Source organism: Urocampus carinirostris, chromosome 14, assembly GCF_059441175.1.
Source record: "Urocampus carinirostris isolate Australia breed hairy pipefish chromosome 14, RoL_Ucar_1.0, whole genome shotgun sequence".
Lineage (NCBI taxonomy): Eukaryota > Metazoa > Chordata > Actinopteri > Syngnathiformes > Syngnathidae > Urocampus > Urocampus carinirostris.
Genome location: NC_142362.1, coordinates 30,101,003 through 30,111,530, shown reverse-complemented (window position 1 = coordinate 30,111,530; position 10,528 = coordinate 30,101,003).

The window sequence follows — 10,528 nt, the reverse complement described above, 5'->3', positions numbered from 1 at the left end:
AGGTCCAGCTCATCTTTGATGATCGGGATGAAATTTTACACTGAAATGAAGGTGCTGTATCTAAGTCAGATCAGAAGACTTTTCCTGCTACTGGTAACCATGAAAACCAAGACTATCACTGACATGTGGGGGTGGAAATTCCCCCCCCTCCCAAAAAAAAAACGGTCTGGAGAGGGATGGGCACTACCAGGCTGTACTTGCCCAAGACACACCACAGGAAGTGAAGCCTGGTGGTTAAGGGATCCATGACCCGTGAACAAACTCAAAATCAATAAATGTACCAAAATCGAACATAAACAGACTTTAACGCATTGCTCTTACTGTAGAGTCATTTAATCAACTGCGTCCAAATTGGCTGCAAAACAGGAAGTGATTTTATCCACAGAGGCCAACAAAATAGTGATGGGATGTACACAAAAGAATTGGCTTTATGAAGTGAACGACGGCAACCGGCTACCCACAAATCAAGCGCCCGCTCCCTTCGATTTACTTTTTTTCTCTTGATGTCGCTCTTGATTCTTCAATATGCATATTTTTCAGTGATTCTTTTTTGTTGACTTTAAAGGTGATGGGTACATGAAAATATTGATGAAAACATTTTGTATTATACAAGAATATTAGCGAGAATTGAATTCTACTTGGGCGAAGTTGTTGGGGCCATGATTTGTCGAAAAACCGCCAGGGAGCCACTAGGGCGTGTCAAATTTTTGTATGGTTGCATGCAGCTCTAGAGCCGCTGGTTCACGAAAGCAGATGCTAATTAATTCCGTTGGTATTATTTGGGGGGTGCCTTGAAATAATATCTAGCTAAAGAAACTCTCAGAGGCCAAAAGTACAACTGGGTACATTTTTAAGAAAATCGGTTTAGCCGTTTCAGAGCCCAAGATTCTCTCTTTTACACACACACACACACACACACACACACACACACACACACACACACACACACACACACACACACACACACACACACACACGCGCACACACACACACACACACACACACACACACACACACACACACACACACACGCAAAGCCCTCCACAACCTGCCCCCATATTAGCATTTGCTGTGCTGTGTTCAGAACACAAAGCACGCACAAATGAAAATCCACTGAGTATTCAAACTGCCAAAAGTAAACTGCAATTCAGGGAAGGATTACTTTATATCGCTTCACATCCACAGCAAAAGTCTAATGTTAGAGAGTTAAATGAGCTAGCTCTTTTTAGTGTGCCAAGTTAAAAGAGCCGGAAGGAAGGTTGAAACACGCCAATTCAATTCATTTAAAGGGTAGCATTTGCAATCATACATGTATCCACAATTCCCATTGTTACATTCCAAAAATAATGAAAAATGAAAACTACAACTATGTTTAAAATCTTCGAATAGCTAATTTCTGCCGTAGCTAGCTATCTGATGCAGCAAAAAAAGTTGATGCTAAGGTTTCATTTTACTCTTGTTTTAATGTTCGTTGAAGCACTGTAAATGTGTATACCCATAGTCATCCAGTAGGGGTGTTTAAAAAGAGCATACTGTACCCAGGGAGCTGGGTTATAAAAAGTCAAATGCCAATAAGAGAGTAATAGAGTCATTTAATAACAAGAATGACAAGCATTGGTCTGCAATTATTCCAGCAGCAAACAGACATAGTGTGTTTTAACACAGGACCTTTAATGACACTGAAAGGGATATTATTCAGTTATATAGTTTCTCCACTACACTATTTCATCCACATAATTACAGCGGGCGCCTTACGAGCCATGTCGCAGAACAGTATTTGGTTGTTATTCATCGATTTGTCCCAACTATAACAGGTCTGGCCTCTCGAGGCTTCCTTTGTGGAGCGAAGCCAAGGCTCTACCTGTACGCCACATAAAAATAAATGAGAAGTTAGGCTGAGCATATTGTTCGATTTCACTTCAGTCCCCCCCGGGGAGGCAATTTAAGTCAGGCAGGATGCTAATCAAAATAGCATAAAAATAACTATGGGGTGTGGCCCATTTCTCTTCATTTCCTTTCTTTGTGCTTGTGCTTCAAGACCATTAGGACCTCAACTATCAAGGGGGGAAACCTGTAATTGGACCCACTATATGAAAACTCATTATGATACTGTTGTAATATTAATGATGTGTCATTCCCGAACGAAACAGCTCTTTAAAGGGAACGACAGGAGCTGGTTCTCTACCAATCAAGAGCCGGTTCCCTTCTTAAACACTTTTTTGTTTAATATGCATTTTTTTGTAATAGATTTTGTGTACAGTACTTGAATTTAAATGTGTCAAAAGTGTGGAATCAGACTTCTCAACATCCCTGATAAGGTCTATTTAGGGCTACTATTCAGGAAGGTCAATCAAGAAGTTGAATCTTGGATTCAAGAGAAACAATGTGGTTTTTATGTGGGCCGTTGAACAGTGGACCAGCTCTACACACTCTGCAGGGTCCTCGAAGGTGCATGGGAATTTGCCTATCCGGTCTACATGTGTTTTGTGGACTTGGAGAAGGCATTCAACCGTGTTCCTGCTTCGGGAGTACGGGGTACTGCACAGTCTTATCCGGGCTGTGTGGTCCCTGTATGCCCGGAGCCAGAGTTTGGTCTGTATTGCTGGCAGTAAGTCGGATTCGTTTCCAGTGGAAGTTGGACTCCGAGGGGTTCCCTTTGTCACTGATTCTCTTCATAACTTTTGTGGAGAGATTTTCTTGGCACAGCCTTGGTAGGGAAGCGGTCCTGTTTGAAAGCCTCAGTTGCATCTCTGCTTTTTGCAGGTGATGTGGTGCTAATAGCTTCCACAAGCCAAGCCAAGAGCGGTTCGCACCCGAGTGTGAAGTTTAGCACCTCCAAGTCCGAGCCTAGGCTTCTCAACCGAGAAAGGGTGGCAGCTACTTCTGGGTTGATGATGAGGTCCTGCCTCAAGTGGAGGAGTTCAAATATCTTGGGGTCTTGTTCATGAGTGAGGGTAGGATGGAATGGGAGATCGACACACGGATTGATGCAGTGTCGGCGGTCATGGGGACCCTGTACTGGTCCGTTGTGGTGATGGTCATGATTGAAAGAATAAGATACCGGATACAAGCGGCTGTAATGAGTTTTCTCAGCAGGGTGTCTCGGTGGCTTAGAGATAAGGTGAGAAGCTCGGTCATCCTGGAGGGACTCAGTGTAGGGACGCTGCTTTTCCACATTGGGCGGATCCATTTGAGGTGGCTCGGGTATCTGATAAGGATGCCTCCTGAACAGGGTTGGTTATTAGCCCAAAAGCAAGGCTTGTGACTGACCCTACCTGATTGTTGTCAACAAACATCAAATCATCAAAATATCTCTCAGGTATGTTTGATGTATACAGGGTGTCCCGAAAACATTTATAGACATTTTAGCAGCTGATAATGCAATTATTTATTTTTTCTTTAAAGACAGAACCCATTGAACCGAGTGGTGGCAACCAGAATTGACTTTGAAAAAAGGACGTTCATTTAGTAAAAGTGCAAAGACAATATAGAAGGAAGTTTAACACTGGACAACCTACACGAGTTACTATCACTCAAATTAGAGATAAGTTTGAAAATGATTGAACTGTTCGGGATGTCCATAAGGAGCATTCTGGAAGACCATGTACAGTACAAAAAACAACTCCACAAAAAAGAAAACATACTGGAAACATTTAAAAGTCAGGGAAAGTCTTTGTGGCAAACTAGTTGTGATGTAGGCATTTCAAAATAATCTCTTCATCGCATCATGAAACGTTATCGATGGAGAAGTTATTGCCCAAGAATAGTCCATGCTCTTAATGACAATGATACAGACAAAAAAGTACAGTATCATGACTGATACTTAGGACAATGTAATGAAGATGCACTTTTTTCCACACTTTCACTTTTTGAGTGAAGTGATGAGGACACATTCAAATTAAATGGTTTGATTAATATATACAATTGCACCGACTGTGAATCTGAGAGTCCACGTTGTGATCAACTACCATGTTAATTTACCAGGAATTAATGACGATTTCATATTTCTAGTAGCATTTTAAAATACATTTGTTTTATTCAAAGTCCAAGTCTGGTACTATCACTCGGTTCAATTGGTTCAGTCTACAAAAATAGAATACATAATCAAGTTATCAGCTACTAAAAGCGTATACCTTATTTTTTCTGATTTATAAGGCACACCTAAAACCCCATAAATTGGTTAGAAATGTCACGGTTGCCCACTGCCCTCACTTGGCCCCGCCCATTTGGCACCAGCTGCAGCTCGTTGCCTGATTGGCTTCCCTCCTATTTAAACTCAGTGCTCTCATTCACTCCTTGTCAGTCTATCAACAAACCTCTGTACTTGCAAGACTTGTGTTTTGACTCTGTCAGGTATCCTGCTCGTGAATCCAGTGTCCGGTATCGATCACGCATGTCTCGTCCTGTCCGGTATCTTGCACCAGTATCCGTCATCGATCCCGTCTGTCTACTCCTGCCCGGTATCTTGCTCCAGTCTCCAGTATCCGATATTGATCCCGCCTGTCTCGTCTTTACATACCGTAAAATATTGTGGCTACAATCGGAAACACATAGTTACCACTAAATTATACAGAATACGGTCATCAAGTGCCCTCTGGTGGTTAACATGTTAATCGTTGCTAATAGGTTACAAAAGAGAAGCGCAGAGCTTTGATGGTAGTTTAGACGCCAAATTTTCAACAATTTGATTGTTGTTGACAATAATTGTACCTGAGTATAAAATATATCGTGATTAAGTAAATACAGTTTTTTGTTTATGGTAGTGTTTTGTACTCAATTACGTACTCTTGTTTGAACAATTTGATCTTTTTGTACATTATAATTACTGGTGGCTGGTGGTGATATGAGGGAGAAGGACTGTTTCGAGATGAGTCAGTTGACCAGCGTCTGGATCTGAAGCATGTCAACACTTGCATCGACCAGCCGGCAGAAATGGGAAGCTGCGTGGTTGCTTTCATGGACTTTTTGGACAAATTTTAACATGTTACCTATTGTTCTCTTTTATTGACATTCATTATGTTTGTGTACTGTTACCCTAAATCTATTCCACCCTGGTCATCCTGGAAGGGGAATTACCACTTAGTTTTTCCTTGCCCGCATGTTGGTTTAAGATCCGGCGATGGTGTAAATGTAATCCTGTGCAGTCCTTAGAGACTTTTTTTGTGATCATGGGCTATTAAAAATAAATGTGACTTGAGTTAACTTTTATGGTAACTTTGTAAAGGAAATAGTTGAGGCATTTGTTCCAATAAACAGCAAAAAAGGAAATAAGTCTGGTTATTCAGGATGTCGTTCACTAGCTCTGTAGCTAGCGAGGGGATATGTTAGAGAGTGTACAGCAAGTCAAGTCATATTTAAATGTATAGCCCTTAATCACAAAGAGTCTCAAATGGCTGCACAGACCACAGAATATTGCAAACCACAGACTATTATTACACCATCCCCTGATCTAAAACCTACACGAGGGCAAGGAAAAACTCAAAAACCTCAACATGAGGAAAATGAAGAAACCTTGAGAAGGGACCGCTCATGAGGTAATTCCCCTTCCAGGATGGCCAGGCTGCAATAGATGTTGCAATAACAAATAATACACAGATATTGTGAACAAGACCCCAAGATACTTGAACTCTCCCACTTGGGGCAAGATCTTCTCCCCGACCCGGAGGGAGCATACAACCCTTTTCCGACTGAGTACATTGGCATCGGACTTGGAGGTGCTGATCCCCATTCCGGCCGCTTCACACTCGGCTGCGAATCGCTCCAGCGAGAGCTGAAGATCACGGCCTGAGGAAGCCAACAGCACCACGTCATCTGCAAAAAGCAGTGACACAATGCTGAGGCCCCCAAACCGGACTCCATCCCCACCAAGGCTGCGCCTAGAAATTCTGTCCATAAAAGTTATGAACAGAATCGGTGACAAAGGGCAGCCTGGCGGAGCCCAACCCTCACCTGGAACAAATCTGACTTACTGCCGGCAATGCGGACCAGACTCTGGCACCGGGCATACAGGGACCGCACAGCCCGGATAAGACTGTGCGGTACCCCATACTCTCCAAGTCCACAAAACACATGTAGACCGGACAGGCAAACTCCCATGCACCCTCAAAGACCCTGCAGAGTGTATAGAGCTGGTCCAGTGTTCCACGGCCAGGACGAAAACCACACTGTTCCTCCTGACTCCGAGATTCGACTTCCTCGTGGACCCTCCTCTCCAGTACCCCTGAATAGACCTTACCAGAGAGGCTGAGAAGTGTGATTCCCCTGTAGTTGGAACACACTCGCCGGTCCCCCTTTTTAAAGACGGCACCCACCACCCCAGTCTGCCAGTCCAGAGGCACTGTCCCCGATGTCCACGCGATGTTGCAGAGGCGTGTCAACCATGACACGCCCACAACATCCAGAGCCTTAATGAACTATGGGCGGATCTCATCGACCCCCGGGGCCCTGCCACTAAGGAGTTTTTTGACCACCTCGGTGACTTCAACCCCAGAGATACAAGAGCCCAACCCAGAGTCCTCAGGCTCTGCTTCCCCAGAGGAAGACGTGTCGGTGGGATTGAGGAGGTCTTCGAAGTACTCCGCCCACCGATTCACAATGTCCCGGGTCGAGGTCAGCAGCGCCCCATCGACACTATACACAGTGTCGATGGCACACCGCTTCCCCTCCTAAGACGCCGGATGGTGGACCAGAATTTCCTCGAAGCCGATCGGAAGTCGGCTTGCACGGCCTCGCCGAACTCCTCCCATGCCCGAGTTTTTGCCTCGGCAACCGCCGAAGCCGCATTCCGCTTGGCCAGCCGATACCTGCCAGCTGCTTCCAGAGTCCCAATGGCCAGGAAGGCCCGATAAGACTCCGTCTTCAGCTTGACGGCATCCCTCACCGCCGGTGACCACCAACGGGTTTGAGGGTTGCCGCCGCGGCAGGCACCGACTACCTTACGGCCACAGCTCCGATCAGCTGCTTCGACAATGGTGGCGCGGAACATGGTCCACTCTGACTCAATGTCCCTCGGGACATAGGCAAAGTTCTGTCGGAGGTATGAATATAAACTTATTCTGACAGGAGTTTCTGCCAGCCGTTCCCAACAGACACTCACAACACGCTTGGGTCTGCCGGGTCGGGCCGGCATCTTCCCCTGCCATCGAAGCCAACTCACCGACGAGGTCCGACGAAACGACGACAAAGTCGATCATCGAACTACGCCCTAGGGTTTCCTGGTCCCAAGTGCACATATGGACACCTTTATGTCAAGTCAAGTCATTTTTATTTGTATAGCCCTAAATCACGAAGAGTCTCAAAGGGCTTCACAGATTATTACACTATATTCCACAGACTATTTTTCAGCCGACGAGAAGAGTAGGTTATTCATATGCTATGGAGTAGAAGTGAGTTTTAAGTTTAGATTTAAACATTTCCACTGAGGTTGCAGATTGGATCTCAGGAAGAAGAGCATTCCACAGCACCGGTGCCCGGATGGAGAACGCTCTCGAACCAGCAGAACACTTCTTTGCTCTTGGGATCACCAGAAGACCGGCACTCTCAGATCGTAGGCTTCGGACCGGGACATAGGGGCAAATCAGATATGATAAGATAAGAGGGAGCAAGTCCATGTATGATTTTGTCTGAACATGGTGTTCATAATGGGCAAACCATGACGGGCACAGAAGTCCAATAACGAAACACCACTCGGGTTCAGGTCAGGGGGGCCATTCTTCCCAATCACGCCCCTCTAGGTCTCACTGTCATTGCCCACGTGAGCGTTGAAGTCTCCCAGCAGTACGAGGGAGTCCCCAGGGGACGCGCTCTCAAGCACACCCTCTGAGGACTCCGAGAAGGGTGGGTACTCCGAACTGCTATTTGGTGCATAAGCACAAACAACAGTCAGGACCCGTCCCCCCACCCGAAGGCGGAGGGAGGCTACCCTCTCGTCTACTGGGGTGAACCCCAACGTACAGGCGCCGAACCGTGGAGCAACTAATATGCTCTGCGCCTCTCACCACGGGCAACTCCAGAGTGTAAGAGAGTCCAATCCCTCTCGAGAGGACTGGTACCAGAGCCCAAGCCGTGCGTGGAGGTGAGTCCGACTATATGTAGTCGGAATTTCTCAACCTCACGCACCAACTCGGGCTCCTTTTTTTTTTAAACACACTGCATTGATGTAGAATAGACCATCAGATAGCGGCAATCTTTTGAAGCGGACAAGACAGGGTTCCCCTGACCCTCTTTTCCCTCTGGGTCACAGTGGAAGCACACTGCGACCCTCAATTGAAAAAAGCTACAAATAATCCAATCCTCTAATACTGCCCTTCTATTTGTTGTGACCACTGTAACAGGATAGTGTTGATTACGCCCGTGCCCTGAACCCTCAGGTCAGGTGGCAGCAGATCATAGACCCTCTGGTGACTCAAAGGTTAAAGGGATTATAAAAGACCATTTTCCCCCCACTGCACACAGAACATGTAGTGTTCTTCCCCACAATCATGGAGATATGTTGCAAAACATATGCAAACCTTAGTCTCAAAGAGAACGATTTGGATTATATCCTCTAGAATTGTGACATCATCAAAAGAAAACAAGACTCCTAATAATGACAGATCCTGTTGACACATCCTATGAGGCACCTCTAAAACAGGCGGCGATTGTAGTGAACAGTGATTGCTAAAGCTTTTTTCTGCTTTTAGAAATTGGAACTTGGTTTACCGTGTCGCTAGGGGGCTGTTTTGTCCCAGTCGCGTGCTTTGATCTCCAAAAGCTTTGTAGCGTAAGTTTACCTGCAGCTGTTACAGCATACGTTCCATTTTTGCCTCTGCCTCTTTGTAGGTAGGCGATTGGGGCTTTTCATTTGTGTTTTTCTCCACATGTGGAGCAGTTGGTATAGTGTTGTCCGGCTACCTCCCCGTTAACGTTGAGGCTGCCGAAGGCTTCCAATTTTGTTTGGTCCAGGCTAGCCCCAGTTAACAAACGACTAGCGTGCCGTGTCCATTGATCTATTACCGGCTTGGTTTGTGTTTGTTGCCATATCGGCTTTTCGTTGTTCTTTCCCGGTTAACCTGGCTGCTTACTTTATGTTTTTGGTCAGCCAGCCTCGCGCTGATTGTGCTGGTTAGCTCTCTTTAGCAGGCGGCTAGCCTGCCCTGTCCATTGGTTTATTCTTGGATGGGTTTGTGTTTGTTGCCGTATCCATTTTTTGGCGTTGGTTCCCGGATAGCCTGGCTGCTTACTGCATGTTTTTGGCGAGCCAACCTTCCATTATTCTGCCAGTCGTCCCAGTTAGCCCCCGTTAGCAGCCAGCTAGCCTGCCATGTCTATTGGTTTATTCATGCTTGGTTCGAGCTTGTTGCCAAATCATCTTTTTTCTGTTGGTTCCCTGTTAGCCTGTCTGCTTACTGCATATATTTGGTCGAAGAGCCTCCCGTTTTTCCGTCGAGAAATCCCAGTTAGCCCTCTTTAGCAGTCAGCATGCCTGCCGTGTCGATTGGTTCATGGGCTGGGTTACCGGTTCCGTGTTATTTTTGCCAGATTGCCCCATTCTGGCTGCTACCCCTTAGTTGTACCATTACTGCACCCACCTGTGACACAACGCCAAAGCATTCGCCACATAAACTACCACAACTTGGCTTAAAATAATTAGAATATAACAGTGACATATATGTAAATATTGCATGTGTTAGAAGTTGGGGATACCTTTAAGGCACAGGTGTCAAACAGGCGGCCCGCGGGCCAGATCAGGCCCGCTGAGGGATTGAATCCGGCCCGCCAGACAACACTTAGAGAAGCGCAAGAGGAAAACAAGCTGCAGGTTGAAATATGTCAACTGATGTTGCCAAAGCCAGGTGCCTCCAACAAAGACACTGTACTTGTATTTCTCTCTCTCTCTCTCTTTATTTTTCTATTTCTTTCTCCTACTCTGTCTCTTTCACTCTCTGTGTCTCTCTTTTTCTCTTCCTTTGTTGCTCTTTGTCTCTTTCTCTCTTCATACCTTTTGCGCTTTTTCTCTTTTCTCTCCTTCTGTCTTTCTATTTCTCTTTGGATTTCTTTCTTCCTGTCCCTTTCTTTTCCCCCTCTCTCAAGACTTTTGATCTTTTTGGTTTCTCACGCTCTCTCCCTTTCTTTGTCCCACCCTCTCTCCTTTTCCCTCCCTCTTTCTCTTATTTCTTCATCTCTCATTTTCTTTCTCTTTAATCTACTCGTCCGGCCCCCAAGAGAATGTTTGTTCTATCGTGTGGCCCCCGACTTAAAATGAGTTTGACACCCCTGCTTTAAGCTTATCGAGTGTGACTTTCGTACATGGAGCGATCCAGGATCTGCAAAAACTTGTCAGACAGCAAACAAAATGCTTCTTCATTTACTGTTGATCTCAATTGCACTTACTGTTGAGTGCAAGTAAGCTCCCATCCAAGCAGGACAAGATGGAACATGTCATTCTAGTGGTTTCAGTATCTGGAAGCCTATTTGCTCAAAATCTCTGCTGACTAGATATCACACGTCCACGAGCCACTTTGATGTGAAGCATTATCATAATAAAATG